This window comes from Nomascus leucogenys, chromosome 4 (genome assembly GCF_006542625.1).
Source record: "Nomascus leucogenys isolate Asia chromosome 4, Asia_NLE_v1, whole genome shotgun sequence".
Classification (NCBI taxonomy): domain Eukaryota; kingdom Metazoa; phylum Chordata; class Mammalia; order Primates; family Hylobatidae; genus Nomascus; species Nomascus leucogenys.
In genome coordinates this window covers 31,907,536-31,931,153 of record NC_044384.1, presented here as the reverse complement: position 1 = coordinate 31,931,153, position 23,618 = coordinate 31,907,536, and positions in this window count along the sequence as shown.

Sequence of the window (23,618 nt, the reverse complement as noted above, 5' to 3'; positions counted from 1 at the left end):
CCTACCAAAGGCTCAGAGCCTGAATAAGTTCTGTTCTCTTTTTACCAAGACAGGGGAGTTTTAACAAGTCGTAGAGAGGTGTTCGTGATAAACCAGCATCAAAAGGTAATCAGAAGAACTGCAAGAAAACTGGAAAAAGGAATAAAGTGTTCTCTGGAGCTTAGGATTAGAGGACAGAAACCCCAAAGAAACAGTGGCCTAAATAAAATAGAAACTTACTTCTATCTCACACAGAAGATGAAAAGTAGGTGGACCAGGGCTGCTGAGACACCCCATAGTGTCATGACGAGGTGGCTTTTATCTTGGAGTTCCATCACAAGGTCATTTCAAGGCCCAAGAATGCTCCTCCAGCACCAGCCATCTCCTCTGCTTTTCAGAGAGCAGCAAAAAGAAAAGGAGAAGAAAAAGGAACATCCCTTCTTTCTTTTTTTTTTTTTTTTTTTTTTTTGTATTTTTAGTAGAGACGGGGTTTCACCGTGGTCTCGATCTCCTGACCTCGTGATCCGCCCGCCTCGGCCTCCCAAAGTGCTGGGATTACAAGCGTGAGCCACCGCGCCCGGCCCCATCCCTTCTTTCTAAGAACACTTCCTCACTTTTGCTTACATCCCCATAGGCTAGAAGTTAGTCACAGCCAGGGAGACCAGGAAATGTAACCTTTATGTTGGGCAGCCAAGTGCCTCACTTAAAAAAAATAGCAAGCAAAATTATATTACTAGAGAAGAAGGGGAAGGTGGATGAACAATAGCAATCTCTGTGGCTTCATGATTCTCCACTGCGCTTGTGTGCCTCCAGGAGTCACCTTAGGGGGTCCGTGTAAGTCAAGCCAAGCCCAGACTTTCAATACACACGTCTGCCTGCCTCTGAAGTCTGCCTTGAGCCCATGTCTCCTTTGCACAGTGTTTCTTCCGAGCTTGGGAAAACACTTCTGTCTCCCACCACGGTTGCTATTACAGGTTTTGTTATTAGGCCCCTTAAGGGCTGTCCTGCCCTCTGAGTCCATCTCTGCCGCCTCCTTGAGCCAGATGGGCTGTGGCATGGCTCTGCATTGCTGAGGAGAGGAGAGGAGAACACTGTGCAGGGAATCAGTGAGACTCAGCTTGGCTTTCCGGCTCTGCCCCTCACCAGATGTGCTGACCATCGTCAACCCAAGCTCTGAGCCTCTTGTTCATTGAGCCTGACGCTGCAGCACCAGACACACAGGTCCTGGCCACAAGCTGAAAGAATCCATAGCCCCAGATCCAGTTCTAGCTGGAATAACTCTGTTCCAATGCTCAAGGAGCTTCACATCTTAAAGGAAGGTATGCCACATTCAATACAAAGACATATACAAAAACCACACTCAGCACAGAGGTACAGACAAAAATTGCCAAGGATGGTGTTGGCAACTGCCTGCAAATTGGAGATGGAAACTCTCCTATATCAGGTGACTTTGAATTCTAACCTGAAGAGGCAGGATGTAACATGACTAGGGGAGGGAGGGAGTTATAGGGCACAGCCATCGACCAGCCATCCAGGGGGGGTTGCCATCCACCTGGATCACCGAGAGGAAGGGTGCCACCCCAGTGTGGGGCTAGGATCATAGGTGTAGAGCAGGAGGTAACCTGGGCCCTAAAACTCAGTGGTTCCATCTTTTCAAAACCAAAGACACCTTTTAGTATGCGCCATCTCAAGAGACTTCTGTTTTAAGAGCTGCTTGCCAACTAAATTGTACAAATTAAGAATTCATGCATGTGTCCTGTATTTTTCATCTAAAAACATGTATTTCCTGGCCACAGGCTCCCATGAGCAAAGCAGGTGCACTGACAGATGCTCAGCCTTGACTGTCCTGCTCAGGCTCATGCTGGAGAAAAACCCAGCACTTAGGTGGGGTTTTTAAAACAGCAAAAATAGCTGGTGAGCCAGCCCCATTCTTGGTGTCTCTTACCATCTTTGTTGGTCTCCAGCCTCCTCCCAATTTGAAAAGCACTCGTCTTCCCAACTCCCCAATCTCCCCTTTACTGGTAAGAAAACTGGGACTCAGAAGGGGAAGTGGCTTGACCAAGGCCACATAGCTGTGAGTGGAGAGATGGAGGCAAGACTGTGTCACGAATCTCCTGATGGGTAGCCACTATCCTGCCTCCTCCTACACATTCCCCACTGCTCAACTCCAGCCCTCCAACCCACAGTGTAGGAGCCAGCTTGGCACCACTGTGGGGAGGAAAAGAATAACTCCCAAACAAAAATGCTTAGAATCATCCACACCCATGGATATAAGGCAGAAAAGACGCCAGGATCAGAAGGCCAAGGTCATGCCAAAATGCCATAGGTCCTATAAATTAGGCAGCCAGACATGCCGGACTAGCTATATAATGAGCTGCCACACTGACAGTGTGTCTGAAGGCTGTGGTCTTTATGATGGGGCCCATCACTTGAATCTGGCATGTTGTGTGATCTCCTATAGGTGATAAGTAAAGTATTATTTTCCCCAAACACCATCTCAATCAAGCTCAGGAACAGCCCACCCAGAAGCCATCGTGATATATCACACTTCATAGAAGCATAAACAGCAATACGTTTTTATTCCCAGTCCCTATTGAAATCACTGACCCCCTCATATAAGTATCCAAGGAGACACCATCAGAGAAGCCAGGTGTTGGCTAGATTTCCTTGGTAGCTGAGTGACCTTGAGCACACCACTGCTCTCAGGGGTCCTCAGGTGAAAGGTGGTCACATAGTCCCTGTATTGGCTTGCTAAGAGCTGCCGTACAAAATACCACAAACTGGGGGCTTAGGCAATAGAAATGTATTTTCTCACCGTTCTGGAGGCTGGAAGTCTGAGATCAAGGTGTTGGCAGAGTCGGTTCCTTCTGAGGGCGGTGAAGGAGAATCTGTTCCAGGCCTCCCTCCCAGCCTCTGGAGGTTTGCTGCTCATCTTTGGAGTTCCTTGGCTGATAAAGGCATCACCCCAATCTCTGCCTTCATATTCACATGGCCTTTCTCTCTGTCTCTGTCTGTCTCTCTCTCTCTCTCTCTCTCTCTGTGTGTGTGTGTGTGTGTGTGTGTGTGTGTGTGTGTGTGTATGGGTCCACGTTCTTCCTTTTTTATAAGAACACCAGTTATATTGTCTTAGGGCTCACCTTAGTGACCTCATCTTAACCTAATTCCATCTGCAATGACCCCATTTCCAAGTAAGATCCCATTCTGAGGTACTGAGGGTGAGGATTTCAACACATGAATTTTGGGAGGACACAATTTAACCCACAGCAATTCCCTGTATTCATCCCAGCACGGCTTGCATCTCGAGTGTCACAGAAGGCCATGCATGTGAATGCTCTTAGGGGAAGATAAGAAGACAGGATGGAAGGGCAGGTGTGAGCTCCCCAGGATCTGGACCACTGAGACGTGGCTGTAACACCCCCAAGAGGCAGGAGCATGGAGGTGTGAGGGGCTCACGACTCTCCTGGAGAGCTCTGTGGAGATCCCATGCAGCAGGATTATCTAGGTTTCCTTGAAATGCTTGATGTAAGAAGATAAACCCCGGAAAGAGTTTTCACAGAGGCAAGGCCTCTGAGCTGCTGTGCACCAGCTGGAGGGTCTTGGGTTTCTTTCCTGTCCTATCTAAGGGTTTGCTGCAATCAACAGCAGATTTGCTTTCAGTGACACTTGCTTGGTTATCTGGGTAGGGAAACCAGTCCAAGTAAATTGTTTTAGCATCAATCCTGTTCATTTCAACTCCCATGTGGTTTGGGATAGGTGGACAGCGGGCTGCCATTTCCTGCTGCCCGGTATCAATATAACCTGGTCACTCTGTGCCAAGTAGCCCAGCTCTGGATAGGATGAGGATCTCAAGCCCCCTGAGCTGCCCCTGCTCACTTTCCTGGACTCATGGGCCACCTTCTCCCCTTCCCATGCACCTTCCATTCTATGGCAGAGAAAGTCGGAGTAACTTGCCCAAGGTCACGCAGTCAAGTGGCAGAGCCAGCATCTGGACCCAGCCAATCTGGCTCCTAAACACCATATTTTCTTGCATCAGGCTGAAGCTGGGCCACTACCCAGACCAAAAGGATCAGCTGTATGATGTGATGTGAAGGGCAGGACTCCGGGAGAGAGGCTCAGCCTGGAGGAAGGGCAGAATTTTCCACCATTGTGCTTCAGAATTTTCCAACTCAGTGCCTTGAAGAAGGGGCACCAGTGCTGAGTAGAAAAGACGCCACCCTGGGACAGGAGAGCCATTTGGAATGGGAGAAATCCTTCATGCTCCCCAATGTTGAGGAGGCCCAAGTAGCATTTTTCATGAATGGATTGGCTTTATTAGAAAATATATCAAACATATAGATAAACATCAAAGATAAACATCTACCCACAACCCGGCTTTATCAAATTGAACACTAAGCCACATTTGCTTCAGATTTTCACTTTTAAGAAATGGAACAACAGATCAAGTTGGACCCTGCATATCGTTCCTGCCATCATTCCCCTTCTCCCCAGGGAAAATAAAGAAGAACCTCTTAGGAATTTGGTGTTTATCATTCCTGTGCAGATTTTTATAGTTTTAATACATATTTATGTATCCACACACATTTTATAGTACTAATTTGCATGTCTTAAAACATTATACAAATAGTCTCATACTAGACATTCCTTCTGTAACTTGTCTTTTCCACTCAACATGATGTCTTTGAGATGTATCTATGTTGATGCCTGTGACTGTAGTTCATTCATTTTAACTGCTATATGGATAGAGCACAACCTTTACATTTATTTTCTGGTTGTTTCCAATTTTTTATGTTACAAATGATCCTGCAAGAATATTCTTGCACCAACCAGGCTCCTCATACTCCTCTGCAACACAGATCTAGAAGTGTGATGCCCAGGTCATGGGGCAGGAACATCTTCAACTCTCTGGCTATTGCCAAACTTCTCTCAAAAGTAGTTCTTCCAATGACACTCCCAGCTGGGTACATTTGATCTCAGCACATCCTTGATTACATTTGGTATTATCAGGCTTTTAAAAAATGTTTACTGGCCAGCGCGGTGGCTCATTCCTGTAATCCTAGCAGTTTGGGAGGCTGAGGCGGGACGATCGCCTGAGGTCAGGAGTTCGAGACCAGACTGGCCAACATGGTGAAACGCTGTCTCTACTAAAAACACAAAAATTAGCCAGGGTTGATGGTATGCACCTGTAATCCCAGCTACTCGGGAGGCTAAGGCAGGAGAATCACTGGAACCTGGGAGGTGGAGGTTGCAGTGAGCTGAGATCACACCACTGCACTCCAGCCTGGGCAACAGAACAAGACTCTGTCTTAAAACAAAAAATTTTTTTTACCATGCTAATGGGTATGAAACGGTATGTTTCTGGGATTTTAATTTGCACTTTGCTTAATTAGCAGTAAGGTTGAGCACCTTTCCATGGTTTCATTTGAATGACTTATGTCTTTAGGTATCTCCCTGCATGAGATCCAAGGGGAAGTGCAAAACAGCCAGAAGTCATTGCGGCACTATTCACAATAGCAAAGAGTTGGAACCAACCGAAATGTCCAACAACGATTGACTGGATTAAGAAAATGTGGCACATATACACCATGGAATACTATGCAGCCATAAAAAATGATGAGTTCGTGTCCTTTGTAGGGACATGGATGAAACTGGAAAACATCATTCTCAGTAAACTATCGCAAGGACAAAAAACCAAACACCGCATGTTCTCTCTCATAGGTGGGAATTGAACAATGAGAACTCATGGACACAGGAAGGGGAACATCACACTCTGGGGACTGTTGTGGGGTGGGGGGAGGGGGGAGGGACAGCATTAGGGGATACACCTAATGCTAAATGACGAGTTAATGGGTGCAGGAAATCAACATGGCACATGGATACATATGTAACAAACCTGCACATTGTGCACATGTACCCTAAAACCCTAAAGTATAATAAAAAAAAAAAAAAAAAAAAAAAGAAAAATGCAGGTAAAAAACCAGAAACAAAACAAAACAAAACAAAACAAAACAAACAAACAAAAAAAAAACAGCCAGAAGTCGAATCTTTGTCCCAGCCCTCCATAGCTCCTGAAACTCTCCTAAGCCCTGGGTAAGAAATTCTGTGGCCTGAATAGCCTGGGGGAGTTGATCTTGTGGAGGCTGAAGAGACAGAGTAACAAGGGAGAAGGGGCCAGTTCCACCCCACCCATCCACCCACCGACTGGAGTCCCACACAGCACCAAGGAAGCAGGTTCAGTGTCAGAAATCCACCCAGAGTGGGCTGGGGAACAAAGCAGAGTGAAGGAGAGCAGAAGGATGTGTAGGTGCCTTTTCTGACAAGCTTGACTGGGCAGGACAGTAGAAGGACAAGGAGTTGAGGGAGGTTTTCTTTCGCCATGTGGGAGGCAAAGCATCTTGATCGAGGAGCGAGGGGGGAGTCAAGACATGGGAGAGGGAGAAGCTGACCACGGGACCAAGGCTAGGGGTGTCACAGCAGGAAGGGAGAAGGAAAGGCAGCGAGAGGAGGCCAGCTGGGAGGCTCAGGATGGGCTGCCATCTGATGGCTGTTCTCCGAGCACGGCGCTTGGTCCTCAGGTGCCCGTGAGGGGAAGGCACACAGGAGAGTTGAGGAAAATGAGGAAGGCTTGAAATAGTCATGGAGAGTGAGGCGGGAATGGGGGAAGGGTTGTTCAAGAAACCCAATAAGACTGCCAGGCCCCGTCCCCAGGCACCAGTTTTTGAATGCCTCTCTTAATCCCTTTTCCAAACCCTGAAATCATGACTGTTCATTGATGGGGCAGGGAGGTCCCCCAGTGAGGATGCCCTGAAGTAAAGGATCACTGGAGTCAGCTGGAAATCCCGGTGACAGTGAAGAGGGAAGACTCATCTCCCTCAGAGCCAGAGGCCACCTCTGAGCAAGGGACAGTGGGCACAGTGCCCCCAGAGCGAGGGGGGTGTTTCTGAGCGTGGCAAAGGCTCTGTGAAAACACCGTAATTCCAGAGTGGAGAAGTCAGAGAATAGCGTAGCCAATGGTGATGGGCTTGGCTTGCTCCTTCAGTGATTTACTTTCTGTTTATTTTATAAATAAACATTTTATCATAGTCTATTTTTCCATAGACTATGTATTTATATAATAACATGGCAGAATGAAAAAAGGCAAGTGATGTTTTTGTTAACGATTAGCACAAATCTCTTGCTTTTTCATGATTGCTTAAGAAAATTAATCTTGGCCTCAATATTTTTCATTACCTCCCCTTTAAAGGCTCATGTATCCCCTAATGGCTGTCTCTTCTCGAGGCCGGGATTGCCCAGAGACACACAGGATCACAATGTTAAAAATAAAATAGCTGCAGCCTTGTATCTGCACAGTGCTCTGCACTTTCTAAGCCATGTCTCCAGCCTCAGCTAATGTGACTTTCACAGCAGGCTCCTGCTCCATGAGGTTGGCAAGACAGGGTGTTATTTTTAAATTTTTTTCTTTTTAACCCTCCTTTAACAGGCGAAGAAGCTAGGGGCTGGGGAGAAGTGATTTGCAAAGACTACCCAGCTAGGGAAAGGCAGTTTCAGCTGGAATTCATCATCGCTGGCTCCCAGGTCAGGGCTCAGGGAGTCAAGGTTAGGATCCGAGGGCAGGAAGCTGGGGCAGGACCCCAAGGAGCGAGCTTGCTCCAGGACACATCAGCGGCTCCTTGGGCGCTCTCCTGGCACCAGCGTTGCTAAGCGGCCACGGCTGGGTAGGAGCAGAAAACCTCCCCCACCTCCAGAGACAGTGGCCCCTCTCAGAATGGAAAGCTGTGAAAAGCACCGTGGCTGCCGGGAGAACCAGGGGCCCGCCAAGCTCGGGTCATCGCTTAGACGTGCTCCAGGCAAAGAGCCAAAGAAAAGAATAGTGGGACCCCCCACTCCCCAGAAGCCAGTCCCCTGCCCCTAGATCCGTTCTAGTGACTCACTCCTCCCCAAGGAGTGGTCTTTGGAGGAAACGGCCACGGAGTGCCCAGCAGGAGCTTTGCAGGGACAAACCTCAGGAAGGTCCCTGGTCTCCAGGAAGGAAAAACAGAGCAAGGATTAAAATCACAACGGTTGGCAACAGCAACAATCTCCAGGGCACGTGGGTGCCTGGTGAGGGATGTGCAGGAAGTATGATGAGGGGGAAGATGGTGTTTGCTTGGCTGGGATGCGGGATCCCGTTTTTCCTCTGGCCCATGGCAGGGACAAGGCCCAGGGGCCTGCCTGCAACCCAAGAACAAGATCATGCAACCAACTGGCCAGGAGTGATGAATTCATCACATCCCTAGGTGTGAGTACCCATGGATAAGATAATTCAGATTTTGCTTGCCCCAGGCTAAAATTTTTAAGGACTTGTATTTTAGACTTCTCATTCAAAGAAAAGATTGAGGCCTGGTTCTCTTCTCTATTAAACCCCATCTTTGCAGAAAGTCACACATAGGGGAATGACACAAACAGAAAAAAATATATAGACATTCACTGATACACTCTCATTGCCAGGGCCCACGAAACCTCATCCCAAACCCTCAAAGGTTTTATCCAAACACACATTTTGGGCCACGTGTGATGGTTCATGCTTGTAATCCCCGCATTCTGGGATGCTGAGGCAGGAGGATCGCTGGAGGCCAGGAGTTTGAGACTAGCCTGGGCAACATAGCAAGACTCTATCTCTAAAAAAAAATTGTTTTTTTAATTAGCTGGGCATGGAGGTGTGTGCCTTGTAGTCTCAGGTACTCGGGAGGCTGAGGAGGGAGGATCACTTGAGTCCAGGAGACTGAGGCTACCGTAAGCTGTGATCACACTGCTGCACTCCAGCCTGGGTGACAGAGCAAAAGCCTCTGTCTAAAAATAACTAATTAAAATTAAAATAGGCCAGGCACGGCAGCTCATACCTATAGTCTCAGCACATTGGGAGGCCAAAGGGAGTGGATTGCTTGAGTCCAGGAGTTCAAGACCAGCCTGGACAACATGGCAAAACTCTGTCTCTACAAAACATACAAAAATTAGCTGGGTGTGCTGGCATGCGCTTGTGGTCCCAGCTACTTGGGAGGCTGAGGTGGGAGGATCCTTTGAGTCCAGGAGGCAGAGGTTACAGTGAGCTGAGATCGTGCCACTTGCACTCCAGTCCGGGCAACAGAGTGAGACTCTGTCTCAAAAAAAAAAAAAAGAAGAAAAGAAAGAAGGCCAGGCTCAATGGCTCACACCTGTAATCCCAGCACTCTGGGAGGCCGAGGTGGGGAGATCACGAGGTCAGGAGATCGAGACCATCCTGGCTAACATGGTGAAACCCCGTCTCTACTAAAAATACAAAAAAATTAGCCGGGCATGGTGGCAGGCGCCTGTAGTCCCAGCTACTCGAGGGGCTGAGGCAGGAGAATGGCGTGAACCCAGGAGGTGGAGCTTGCAGCGAGCCGAGATCGCACCACTGCACTCCAGCCTGGGCGACAGAGCGAGACTCCGTCTCAAAATAAATAAATAAAATTTTTAAAAAAGAAAGAAAAAATTAAAATAAACACAGGTTTTACTCTGTCAGCACTGGCACAGTTAGGAAAGAAGAATGAACACTGGCAGTGTGGAGTCCCCGAGAAGCCACCCCCGTGGCCTGCTTCTGGCTGGAGAAGAGCCACGAGTTGGGGTCACAGAGCACTGTGGCCAGAATGTAAGGCTCTGTCCTGCTTTACTGGGGCAAGATAGCATTAGTAGACACCTGATGACAGGTATTTGCACAAGTCCAGAAATGCACTCATCTCTCCCTTTGTCCCTACATTTGCTCATTTTGCCCTTCTACAGGCACATGCCAACTGCCCCCGGGAGCCTGACACTGCTGGCCACAGAGAGTTGCCAGTCACTGCTGCAGGCTCCAAAGGGCCCTCTTTTGCCCAGTACCCCCTGCAGGTATGTGTCGGACAAACCTACATGCTGAGCCCCATGCCAGGATGAGGAATCCAGAGACAAGGGATACATGGCTCCATCATCAAGGAACTGCCTGTAGTGGGCTAACAATCTCCATCCTTCCAGAATAGGATGAGTTTTTGGAAATAGTACAGGTTTTCTTGACATTCATTCATTCATTCATTCATTATGTATTTCTTGAGAACCAGCATTGCTGTAAGCATGGGAATACAAAGCAGACACAACAGACATGGTCCCTGCCCTCAGGTAGCTTACACGCTGGTGGTGTGGAGACAGATGATAAAACACAAGCTTACCACAGTTGGCTTATTTGCTCCAAGTAAGCAAATAGAGAAAAACATACAGAGGCAGTTTCTCATGAAGCTTGCTAGGAAGACAATAGGAAGAATCCGTGATGTACAACCATTGCTGAGTGAGGGAGTAACATCACTCCGGAGAGAGAGTTTGGGGTTAAAAACAGGTAAGTAAGGATCTCAAGAGTCCAGGGAACAATTCATGAGTCTGAAGCAGCCTGGGAAGCCACCCCCAAATAAACGTTCTGGAGTATTCTTGGAGTAAATGTAGGGGCATCTAAGGGACTTGGAAGTGTTTGACACTCATCTTGGATAAAATGTGGAATTAATGGATTCTAAGGTATCACCTAAAGTTATTTAACTTTGTATCTAAACTAGGTTTAAGTTATCTTAATTTTAGGTGTGTGCATGTCTTTTCTAATTAATTGAAAATTCCTTGAATACAAAAACCAGATGCATCTTTCCTTCTTTCTCTCCTCCCCACAGCCTTGCACAAGTCCAGAAATCTGCTCATTTTTTCCCCATGTTCAGGCATTCATTCGTTCTCTTAATCCACAGGCGCGTGCCAATTACCTGCAGGTGCCTGATACTGCGCGTGGCTCCGGAGGACAGATTCCAAGAGTAACAGGACAAATCTTTGCCCCTGCATGTCTCGAGGGGCCAGGGGAAACAGACTGGCATAACTATGATTGTGACAATACGATGCACAACTGGCCCCAGAGCTGTCCCAGTCATGGAGCTGTGTTGTGGGACACACGTGGGCATGTCCCCGCCCCTGGCCCTGGGACACTGCGGCAGTGACCACTCCCTCACTTCCTTCAGGTCTCTTTTCCAACGCCCCTTTGCCATGGAGGCCTTCCCTGACCACTCCCCTTCGCTCCCTCTCCCCTTACCGTGCCCTGTGTTTCTACACAGTGCCATCACCACCTGACAGTACATTTCTTTATTGTCTTTGCAATTCTGTGAAGTAGAGATCTTGTGCTTGGCACAGTGGAAGGAAAGAAGGAAGGAAGGAAGGAAGGAAGGAAGGAAGGAAGGAAGGAAGGAAGGAAGGAAGGAAGGGAGGGAAGGGAAAAAGGGAAAGAGAGTTAAGAAAGGAAGGAAGATACTGTGAGTCACCAACCCTGAGCAATCTGAAAAGAGTTTCCCTGGGCTGAGAAGACAGGAACAAGCAGTTCAGGCAAAAGGAACCTGCAAAGTCAAGGAAGCTGGAAAAAACGACAGTGCAAAGTGCTAAGAGTTTGGAGCAGAGAGGCAGGAGGTGAGGCCAGAGAGGTGGGTGGGGACATCTTCTGAAGGGGCTTGAGGCCAGCAAAGGTGTCCTTGGGCTGTAGGAATGATCTAGAGCAGTGCAGCAGAGGACCGGGAAGAAGGCGTGCTGGAAGAGAGAGAGATGGAGACTGAACAGAGGCTTGCTGGCAAGGGCCTACTTGATCTAGTAGCTTTCAGACAGTGCCAGCAGAGTGGGGAGGCAAAAGAGTCCCCAAGCAGAGGGTGCAGCCGGGGTAGTGTCTGGGGGGCTTCGTGGAGGAGGTAAGTGAGCCCTGTGCAGGCCATACCAGAAGGAAAGCAAGCTTGGCGTTCAGGTGGGCCCATGGTGCATCTCAATCAGCAGGACAGTGGGAAAAGAGAGACAGCGCACAAGGTCCCAGAGGCAAGCTCTCTGAGGCTGATGGCGCCCGCTCCTCCCATCTCTGCATTCCAGATAAACATGCTCCCCTTCCACCCCCACCATGGACTTACGCTAATAATCCAGCCAGGAAATTCCTGCTTAGACAGGATCCCACCTTCCAGGGCTTTACAACCAGACCTTCCTCTCATTACCTATCCCTGACCCTGGCTCCCACCCCTCCTGAATTGGCCTTGAGTGGTCTCCGCCCATCCCCACCCCTGCCATGCCTGTTGCCATCTCAAGGCCAGGGTGCATCCCAGACACAACTCAGCCCCCACCTCTCCTTAGCCTTGGAGGAACACTGGGGTTTGCTCTCTCCGGGCTCAGCACTGCCTGGGGGAGAAGAAGGTGAAGGGGCTGGGTTTCCTCCAATCTTTTTGTAGCCCTCTGTGCTGTACTGCCCTGTCCATCCCCCCTTTTCTACCCCCACAAAGGAGAGGAAGGCAAGATTCACCCCAGCACAGGGGTCTCTCCCTCAGGACTCCTGCCAAGAAGTAGATACCTGGAGAAAGGGCACAACCTGTTCAGAAATGAGGAAGTCTGTGGAAGTCACCCCACCCCACTTAGAGGGCTAGGCAAGATACATTATACTTATATAGCACTGCTCCTTACAGCTCTAAAGTCACTTTTTGGTGCAAAAACATGAAAATGTATTATGTATGACTTGGTATCACATTTGATATATTTAGATAGTTTTTCAGAAAAGCAAACCAATAACACCTCACTGAGAGACAAGAAATTCCCTTTCCCCCAAATTTCCAAGTTATTTTCACAGCCTTCCCAACTCTCCTTTGGAGAGAGGAGCGGCAGAGACCCCCCTGCTCCCCAGGAGCCAGGCTCTGGGGAGAGGCTGTGAAGCCGCTCTTCTGGTGCAGACACGCCTGGCCCTCCGTGGGATGTCAAATTGATTAACTTCATCATGGTTGTGAGCTCCCTAATGTTTTTCTTTGAAATGTCTCGGCTCTAAACGATCGTGACCCAAGGCAATTTACAGTTACTTCCATTTTTTTTAATGAAGTCTGATTTAATAGTCGGAATGGTTAATGGCCTCGTCTGTCACACATAATAAAACAGAGCCTAATTGTATTTTAAAAAGGCCCTTTTGGTATGAACAGAAGCAACAACTTGATTGAATTGTGAGAGAGGGCTTTGGTGAGTACCAAGATGTCTTCCCAAGGGCGCCAGACACTTTCTTCCTGAGTTGCCATCTCCCCCTCCCGCCCACTCCCCACATGGTTCTTTTTACTAAAGGAATTTCATAACTCTCCTAACCAGTCATGACCCATGGCTATCTGCAGCTTCCTTGCAAAACCCCATCGAGGGCTCCCAGGACTTCACACACCCTCCCATAATTACAGCCCTCCAGGCCCTCCCACAGAAGCAAATGGCCTGACACCCATTTTACACTTGGGAAAACGGAGGCTGGCTGGCTGGACTTGCTGAGAGCCCCAGGGCAGGGAGTCAGTGCCTCAGTGGACCCTGTTGCCAGCTGGCACTCCCCACCCGGCCAGATGGCCTGCACGCCCTCCTCCACTGCAGCAAAATGAGGCCCATGAGCCAGGCCAGGCATCATGCAAACTATCCTCAGAATCACTGTGGTCAACCCCTGAATCCAAAACCCATGGAGAAACTGAGGCCGAGAGAAGTAATTTCAGAGCCTAGAGCTTCCTCCAAGGGACCTGAGTTTCAATTTTGGGTCACTGAGCAAATAACAAACTAATTTTCCATGAAACACAAAAGCAGGTTCCCTCCAATCCCCCCCCACCCCCGCCGCAGGGCACCTGGGAAACCCCACGGAAGTCTGGCAGGGACTCCCCATCTTCTACCCTCCCCTGGCCTGACCACCGGTGTGTTCCAGCAGTCCCTGAGCAAGCCCAGCCTGGAGCTGTGGGTGAGGTTTACCAGCTAGCCAAGGCCTGAGGGTCTGCTGCAGTCCAGGTTAACACCACACTGAATGACAGTGGCTCTCCCTGGGAGTGAGAGGCAGTGAAAAGATCATGGGACTTGTTGTCATGAGGCCACAGGTTGGTTAGCCACCAACCAGCCATGTGACCTTGAGTGGGTGCTCCCCTCTCAGAGGGCCAGCTTCCCATCTGTAAACCTGTCCTGGCCTTTCCCACCCCATTGGGCCTTTTTGAGGGTCACTGAACATAAACACTGCAGAAATCCCAACATTGCACCATGACATCTTCAGCACCCCCTGCTGTGTGGTCACCTCACACATGCCCTGACTTCAGTGGGAGGCTTGCTGAGGACGAGTGAGGGGCCAGGTGGGCTCACAGAGCCAGCCTGAAGCAAGGCTAGACTCCTGTGGGAGAAGCACCCAGATCAAGGGGATGGCTCAGCCCCGCCAAGGCCTGTACCCTGCAATCTTGGGAAATGGGGCCTGTCTGGACCTCCCACTCTTCATCATAAAGCCTCTTTTAAGTGCTGATGCCCAAATGAGGGGGAGTAAGGAGCATGTGGGCTCCTGTCCAGTGTCTATGGCTGGAGGGGCAGGCAGCTGGGAGAGACATCCAGGCAGGACTGCCGAGGTTCTCCTGTGCTTGGTTGGGCAACAGGCCTGAAGGCCAGGGCCAGAACTAGCAGACAGTCTCTAGGGGCAGGGCCCATGGCTGTGCAGGTCTGTCTGGCTTCTCTAATAAGGGGAAGGGGGGTCATGAGTATGGAAGCCTTCTAGCCTCTGGGCAGGAAGGTACAGGGAATTAATGGGTTCCAGTCAGACAGACCAGGTTCCATCTTGCCCAGCTTCCAAAATAGGTGATTTGGACCTTATCCCCATCAGGAATGGATAGGCAGCGATTAGGACTTGGAGGGTATGAGCAGACCACACAGGACCATCCTTACCCAAGCATCAGAAACTCCTACTAGCCCAGGAACAACCTACCTCTCTCTGTCTCTGTCTCTGTGTGTGTGTCTCTCTCTCTGTGTGTGTGTGTGTGTGTGTGTGTGTGTGTGTGTGTGTGTGTCTCCAGTTTAATTCAATCTGAAAAGGTCAAAAGGACAAACAAAAGCAGATACCTGAAATATCAGGGGCAGAGGCTCTGCTGGCAAGACAAATTAAAATAAGTCCTTTCAAAAAGAAATTCTGGTGACTCTTTGTCGCCAGAAGTTCCAACTGGACACATGGACACATTCTCCTCAGGGACATGAGTAAGGACACGTGTAGTCCTGACTGCCCCTGGCAGCCGTCTTGTCACTATAAGAAATGAACCCAAGGATGACTCTAGCATGTCCCTTGCTTCCCTTCCTCCCCAACTCAGGCTCCTTTAAATACACCCTCAGTTTCCTGGGCCCTCGGCTTTCCCTGCTCTGCCCCTCTCAAAGCCCCAGTGCTAATTAAACTGAGTCGATCCTCTTTGCACCTGCAGAGAGGCAGAGGGAAGACAGCTGGAGAAAGGCACACAGTGGGCTGTATCGGTCAGCACCGACCATGCCACTGTAACAACCAACCTCAGCCTCAGGGCCCGGCTGCTTCAGAGATGCATCTTTCACTTGTAGAATGTGCTCACTGCAAACTGGCTGTGGCTCTGCTGCTCATTGTCTTCACTCCAGTCTCCAGGATGATGGAGCAGCTCCCCTGGGATATGGCCAGTTGGCCAAGGGGTAAAGAACACGGTAAAGACATGCCGTTTCATAAAGCTTCCACTTAGACGTGACACATATCACTTCCATCCATGTTTTGTTGATCAATGCAAATCTTATGCTCAAGCCTGATGTCATCAGAGAAGGAAAATATAGTTCTCCTCCAGAGAGGGCTGGTGAATTTTTTTGCAGAATAATAACAGTCTAGCAAACAAGCATACTGTCTCGCCTAAAAGGCGTGACCACTCACGTCAAATGGGCTGTTGATGCCTTAAGGAACTCTCTTCCATTTGCCCAGTCCACTCAATTCCCCAACTCCTTGACCCCTACTTTATGCCTTCTCCACTTATCCCAAATGCCCAGCACCTCCTTCCTCATTTTCACTCTAGCTAATTAATGACTCACCTTATGTCCCTGAGGAGACAACCACAAGACAGCTTTCACTCACCTTGGCCACAAAGTCTGCTCGCTCAGCTGCGCCTGAGTGCATGCCCTTGGCCTGCTCTCCTTTCACTGTGCTTGAAGTCTCCACGCTCCTCTCAAAGGCCCTTCCATGTGGGCACTCAAGTCATCTCCTATCACCTGCTCGCGGTCATCACCCCAATATCCTGACATCCTCCGTTTTCCCTTCTCCTTAGGATTGAGCATGCTGCCTCACCCCTTATCTTTAAAAATACTTGCTTGACCAACCTCCTTCTCCAGCTGCCACCCATTTCTCTGCTCCTGTTTGCAGAAAATGCCCTTCAAAAATCTCTGTGCTCCATCCCAAATTCCTCAATTTCCATTCTCTCTTGGCTTATTCCATTCGGAGGTTTTGTCCACCACCCATAGAAACTGGTCTTGTCTAGTCACCAATGACCTCCACGTTGTTAATCTAATAGTCAGTTCTTACCTTTCTCACCCACCAGCAGCATTTAGACACAGACAAATCCCATCTTCCTGAAACTTGGTCACAGGGATGGCACTGAGACCCTTTGTTCCCCTCCTATTTTGCTGGTCATTCCATTCAGTCTCCTTACTAGTTTCGACTAATCTTTCCAATCCTTAAACTTGGGAGAATCTAGGAATCTACCTTCTTTCTTCCCATGCTCAGGTCCTGGGTGTGTGGCACATCGGTCACACAACATTGAGCACCCCTGCATCCTACAGACATCAAACTTAGGTTTCAAGCCCCATCATCTCCCCAGAGTTCAGATTTGCATCTTCAGTTGCCTAATCAATAGCTCCTCTTGAACAAAGGTTTAAAAACATCCAAAACTAAACTCTTTATTTTAACCCATAAATCTACTACTCCCCTACTGCCCCCCAGTCTTCTGCCTCAGTTATTAGAAGCTCCATTCTTCAAGTCATTCAGGTCCAAAACCTTGAGATTTCAATTAATCCAATTCATCAGCAAACTCTGTTTGCCCCACCTTCAAAATATATCCCAAATCTGACCATTTCTGCTACTACCCTGGTCCATCATCTTTCACCTGGGCTATTATTTTCCCGTGCTGGCCCTTTGTTTTATTTTTATTTATTTATTTTTTAGAGATGGGGTCTTGCTGTGTTCCCCATGTTGGATTCAAACTCCTGGGCTCAAGCAATCCTCCTGCCTCAGCCTCCCAAGTAGCTGGGATTACAGGTACATGCTACCACGCCTGGCTTGGACTATTGCAAGCACCATTCAACTAAGCTTCCTGCTGTTGCACTTGCCCTTCTCCAGGAGGGAGTGATTCTTTAAGACGAAGTCAATCCAGGCACACCTCTTCTCAAAATCCTGAAAGGGCTTCAGTACATCCAGCATCCTTACTATGGCCTCCACAGCCTGTGTGAGCTGGCCCACTGCTTCCACCTCCCATCTTCAGCTCCCAGCACACCTCACCTGCCGCACCCCAGCCATGCGGATGTCCCAAACTCACCAAGCCACTCTGCCGTCAGCCGCGGTGCTTGCTCTTCCTTCAGCCTGGAAGGTTCTTCTCCCAGACACTCACTTGGCTTGCTTCCACTGGTCCCTGCCCGAATGCCATTTTATCAGAGAGGTCCTCTCTGACCATTCTATGTAAAAGAGACTCCTTAGTTTCTGTCACTTTCTAGTCCTTGCCCAGCTTTTTACATAATTTATCACCACGTGTTTTATTTGTCTGTCTCTCCAAAATAGAAAGTAAATGCCAAGAGAAGTGATTTTGGTTGTTCATTGATAGGACTCCAGCCCCTAGAGCAGTGCCTGACATGAAGTATTCACCCGATAAATATTCATTGAATGAACAAATGAATGGAGGACAGTGGAACACAGAGATAGGAAGTAACTCACTCCTTTGCAATACAGGGCCTGGGCTACTTTGGGGCTTCTATTTGTGAGACATTATTATTCCTCACTATTTAGACTATTATAATAGTTTTTTAACAGTTTCCATATTTCTCCTAAAATTTTCTATATCTTTATCAATTAATTCATTATTCCTATTCTTTTCTTTTTTTTTTTTTTCTGTGACAGAGTCTTGCTCTGTTGCCCAGGCTGCAGTGCAGTGGTGTGATCTCGGCTCACTGCAACCTCCGCCTCCCAGGCTCAAGCAATTCTTGTGCCTCAGCCTCTCAAATAGCTGGGATTACAGATGTGCACCACCACACTTGGCTAATTTTTGTATTTTTAGTAGAGAAGGGGTTTCGCCATGTTGGCCAGGCTGGTTTTGAACTCCTGGCCTCGTGTGATCAGCCCGCCTTGGCCTGACAAAGAAAAACAGTCTCATTGCTTCATTTCCACCTTTATTCTTTATTACCAACACCAAACAGCACCTCAGATGGTAGTCAACTAAGTAATTCCTGACTGTTTCCTACAGCGGACCTAGTGAAAAACCAATGGTGCCTAAGGCGGTGCTGAAGGAAGAATTTTCAGCCAGCAGTTCTCAACAACAGATCACAGAAACAAGGCTGTCCTCCTTGGGCATCTCCGGGGAAATGGAGGTCAAAGGGATGGAGATGTTCTGTGCTGTTATGGAAAGAGGCAGTCCCTGTACTTGGGGGTCAGATAGGAAGCATTCCAGTTTCTCTAGTTTCTTCTTTCCCCCTTCCTCTTTATTCAGTTCCTTGAAGCATATGGCAGATGCCAGCTGGTGGTAAAGGAATGACAGCTTTCCAGGCAGAGCAAGCAAGGTGAGGGGTGAGGATGGCATTCTATATCCCTCCCATCTGGAACTGGAACCAGGTAGAGGTGAGGATAACCTGCGGGGAAATTGTGAAGTAGACTAGCCAGTGTAGATGTGTGTACTTATGCAGAGTGGCCTACCTGCCTCCACCCCACTTCCTTCCTAGTGAGCTAAGGAGGACTTGGAACCAGAAAGACAATGAAGCACTCGGGCCTGCGCCAAGTCTTCCAGACTCCTCTTCCCTCCAGGTCGGAGCTCAAGAACCGGGCAGTGATTCCAATCTTATAAGAGCTTTGTTGGATGACAGCCAATGTTCAGCCTTGTCTGTCTGTAATTCTCTTTAAATCTTCTGAGGCTTCCCCATCGCTAAGCCCCCATCCCCTGACCCTCTCTTTGCCTGAAGATTAAGCTTTCAGGGAGATGTTATTTTTTCCCACTATGTACCTGTTACTTGGGTGGAGATTTCTTTTTAATTCTCCAACCAAAAGAACTACTCATTTCCTTTTGACTCATGGCCTGAGACATACTTGGATACAGAGTAGGGTGGACTCACTGAGAAACCTTTTAAAGAGAAGATGCAGTATCATTTAAATGCACAATAGACTTCTAGCCCATTTGCCAAAAGCCATCCCAAAGAGGGCTGATATCGTCTGTTAATTGCTGTAATTATAGAGTTGAAACACATACTCTTTCAGACATGAAGTCAGAGGGCTACTGCCCTCCTGCCTGCCTAGACGAGCTGATCTGAGTACAATCACAGAGGAGCACTGAAAGATACCACAGCCCAGGTAGCCGGCCTGGGAAATGGTTTCTCATACTGGAAAGAAGTCATCTGACCCAGAAATACTAAGAACCAAGTGAATTCCAAATTGTACACATGTGAGAAGAAACTAAGTGGTCGCCAACCAAGTCATTTCCCTGTCCCAAAACCTCCTGAGCCTTCTCCTTGCCCCCTCCCACCTCTTCCCTACCACTTACCTCTCTCCCTCCTCCCACTGCACACTCACCATCCCCACTGTGCCTCTGCTCAGGCTATGCTGTCAAAGTCAAATGCTATCCACCCTCCCTGACCACCTTAATTGCCCGCACTGGAACCCTGCAGCAGTTTATGGTACAGACTGGGCTTTCAATCACCTGATTCCACACTGCCTTATAATTGGCATTAGTGGCACCTGTGACAATAAATCAAGGTCCTGCCAAATAAAGAGTATCTTTTTCCTACAGTTCCCACAAGGCTAGGCACAAAATTGGTGCTTAAAAAGACTGATTGACCAACTAACATGTGACTTGGAAATATAAATAAAGCCCGGGCATGGTGGCTCAACGCCTGTAATCCCAACACTTTGGGAGGCCGAGGCGGGAGGATCACTTGGGTCCAGGAGTTTAAGACCAGGCTGGGCAACACAGCAAGATTCTGTCTCTGTTAAAAAACAAAAAAGGAAATGTAAATAAAATAGCCCCATGCATCAGCAACAGCTGCCACAGCTGAACTGTCACAATTTTGCACCATCTTCTGAATTCAGCATTGTCTTCCTTACACTGTGGGATGCAAATCATGGTTTTCTTATGCCAAAACAACTTCCGTGCCTGTCTTGTACTCTGAAGACAGTAATTATTAGCCTCGAAGTTTTCTGTTGGCGTGAGCACTACGATCCCCCAAGGAGTGGAATGCAGTAGCTACAGTTTCAACTGACACACATCTGACTCTATCCCCCAAGCCCCAAATGTGCAATAAAGAAAGTAAAAATTAGTTGCTGTCCACTTGGCTTCCAGGAACAGGGTGAAAAATCTCAGATCTCATGGCCTGCCACATTGGAAGGCCTATGCTGATTTGAAAGAAGCTGGCCGGGCACGGTGGCTCACGCCTGTAATCCCAGCACTTTGAGAGGCTGAGGCGGGCGGATCACAAGGGCAGGAGATTGAGACCATCCTGGCTAACATGGTAAAACCCATCTTCACGAAAAATACAAAAATTAGCCAGGCGTGGTGGCATGTGCCTGTAATCCCAGCTACTCGGGAGGCTGAGGCAGGAGAACCGCTTGAACCTGGAAGGTAGAGGTTGCAGTGAGCCAAGATAGCGCCACTGCACTCCAGCCTGGGCGACAGAATGAGACTCCATCTCAAAAAAAAAGAAAGAAAGAAAGAAAGAAGGTAATTCTGAAATCCATAGCAATGCTTCGGTCCTCCTTAGGGGCCACTTTACTTCTATAAGCCAGGTTGGGTGAATTGGTCCTCAACCATGCATCTCCTCCAGGCCCCATCCTCACTCCAAACATACACATATTCCAAAGTTCATCAGAACCTTTGATCACAAAACAGGCAATGAGAGCAGCTGATCAAGATGGAACCCTATGAAAGGCAAAGAGCAGGGTGGAGGAAACATACCATGCGTTTCAAGGAAAACAACTTAAAAATTAATGAGCTCTCAGGAAAAGATGGCATCACAAAAGAATCAACCAACCTAGATCTTCTGAGCACCTGTCAGTCGATCAAGAAGCATTTATTGCATGCCTACCATATATAAAGCACCACTGGAAATGTTGAAGCAGACACAAAGATGTAGCATATATAAAAAGCAAATGTTTGGGAAAAAGTGATTTTAGCCTCTGACCCCAAGGTGCTTGTATTAGTCCGTTCTCACACTGCTATAAAGAAATACCTGAGACTGGGTAATTTATAAAGGAAAGGAAAGAGGTTTAATTGACTCAACAGTTCCATATGGCTGGTGAGATAGTTTGGCTGTGTCCCCACCCAAATCTCATCTTGAATTGTAGCTCCCATAATTCCCCATGTTACGGGAGGGACCAGGTGAGAGGTAATTGAATCATGGGGGTGGGTCTTTCCCGTGCTGCTCTCATAATAGTGAATAAGTCTCACGAGATCTGATGGTTTTATAAAGGGGAGTTCCCCTACACAAGCTCTCTCTTGCCTGATGCCATGTAAGATGTGTCTTGCTCCCCCTTCGCCTTCTGCCATAATTGTGAGGCCTCCCCAACCATGTAAAACTGTGAGTCAATTAAACCTCTTTTTTTTATAAATTACCCAGTCTCCGGTATCTCTTTATTAGCCGTGTGAGAACAGACTAATACAGCTGGGGAGGCCTCAGGAAACTTACAATTATGGCAGAAGGGGAAGCAGGCACCTTCTTCACAAGGTGGCAGAAGAGAGGGTGAGTGTGTGAAAGTACAGGAAAAACTACCATTTATAAAACCATCAGATCCTGTGAGAATTCACTATCATGAGAACAACAGGGGAGAACCACCCCCATAATACAATTACCTCCCTCTCTCAATGTGTAGGGATTACAATTCAAGATGAGATTTGGGTGGGGATGGAGACCCAAACCGTATCAGAGCTCATAACTTAAGTGGTGGTAATCAAATCTAAAGCACATTTTGTAGCACACACACTCGGTATTCCAAGGTTTCTTTCATGAGTGTCCGTGTCACTGTCTCCCCAGGACCCCCACAGGAGCCTTGCGCAGGTATCTCATGAACATCCAAGTACCACTTCCTGTAGGAAGCAGGGGTAACTTTCAATAGGGGTGGTTAAGGAAGACTCTGCAGAGAGCATGGAATTTAAACTGGGTTCTGGCCAGGCACGGTGACTCACACCTGTAATCCCAGCAGTTTGGGAGACCAAGGCAGGTGGATCACCTGAGGTCAGGAGTTCGAGACCAGCCTGGCCAACATGGTGAAACCTCGTCTCTACCAAAAATACAAAAATTAGCTGGGTGTGGTGGCGGGCACCTGCAATCCCAGCTACTAGAGAGGCTGAGGCAGAAGAATTGCTTGAACCCAGGAGGCAGAGGTTGCAGTGAATCAAGACTGTGCCATTGCACTCCAGCCTGAGTGATGAGAGTGAAACTTGGTCTCAAAAATAACTAAATAACTAACTAAATAAAATAAACTGGGTCCTTATTTTTAGACAGGATCTCACTTTGCCATCTAGGCTAGAGTGCAGTAGCACAATCATGGCTCATGAAGCCTCAACTTTCTGGGCTCAAGCAATCCTCCCACTTCAGCCTCTCGAGTAGCTGGGACTACAGGTGCCTGCCACCATGCCCAGCTAATTTTTGTTTTTTTTTGAGATGGAGTCTCACCCTGTCACCCAGGCTGGAGTGCAGTGGTGCGCTCTCAGCTCACTGCAACCTCCGCCTCCCGGGTTCATGCGATTCTCCTGCCTCAGCCTCCCGAGTAGCTGGGATTACAGGCACACATCACCACACCTGGCTAATTTTTTGCATTTTTAGTATAGACGGGGTTTCACTATGTTGGCCAGACTAGTCTCAAACTCCTGACCTCATGATCCACCCGCCTTGGCCTCCCAAAGTGCTGGGATTACAGGCGTGAGCCGCTGTACTCGGCCCCACCATGGTTTTTTTTTTTTTTTTTTTGAGAGATGGGGTCTTGCTATGTTGATCAGGCTGGAAACCTGGGTCTTGAATAATGGATACATTTGGAAGTGCAGAGCAAAGGCCAGAGAGATTTCCAAGGCAGAACGGAGCTCATAATTTAACAAGAAATTTAGGCACAGATAGGCCTAATTATAATATGATGAATGCTCTCTTACCAGTATAAACAAATTACAAAGGGAGTGATGAGAAGAGGCAATGAAGTTTGGGGAGGGAAGGAAAAGTCTGTGGTGGAGGTGATAACCTGAACTTGGCTTTGAGGAATAAACAGTTTTACATCAGGGCATCAAGAGAAGGATATTCAAGGTACTTAGGACCAGAACAGGCAAAGGCACTGAAGCAAGAGAGTCTGGGGCAAGAACATCTCTGTTGGGTCAAAACTTTGACAATATTGAAGATTCCATTTTCATCATATATGCCCCCCTGCTGTCTTTCCAATAAAGGTAAGCCCTGAAGCCTCACAGTCACAGAAAAGGAGAGGGTGTGTACTAGAGTAACAGCACAGTCGCTACTCAGCTGTGAACCTCAGAGCCTGCCTTTATTATCTTGATTATTCTTTGGCATCTCTAGGAAGATGATAAGTAGTCTTCAAAGTCAGACTTTACTGAGAATGAGAAGGGAGTTCTACATGTTAAGAGCTCCATTCACATACT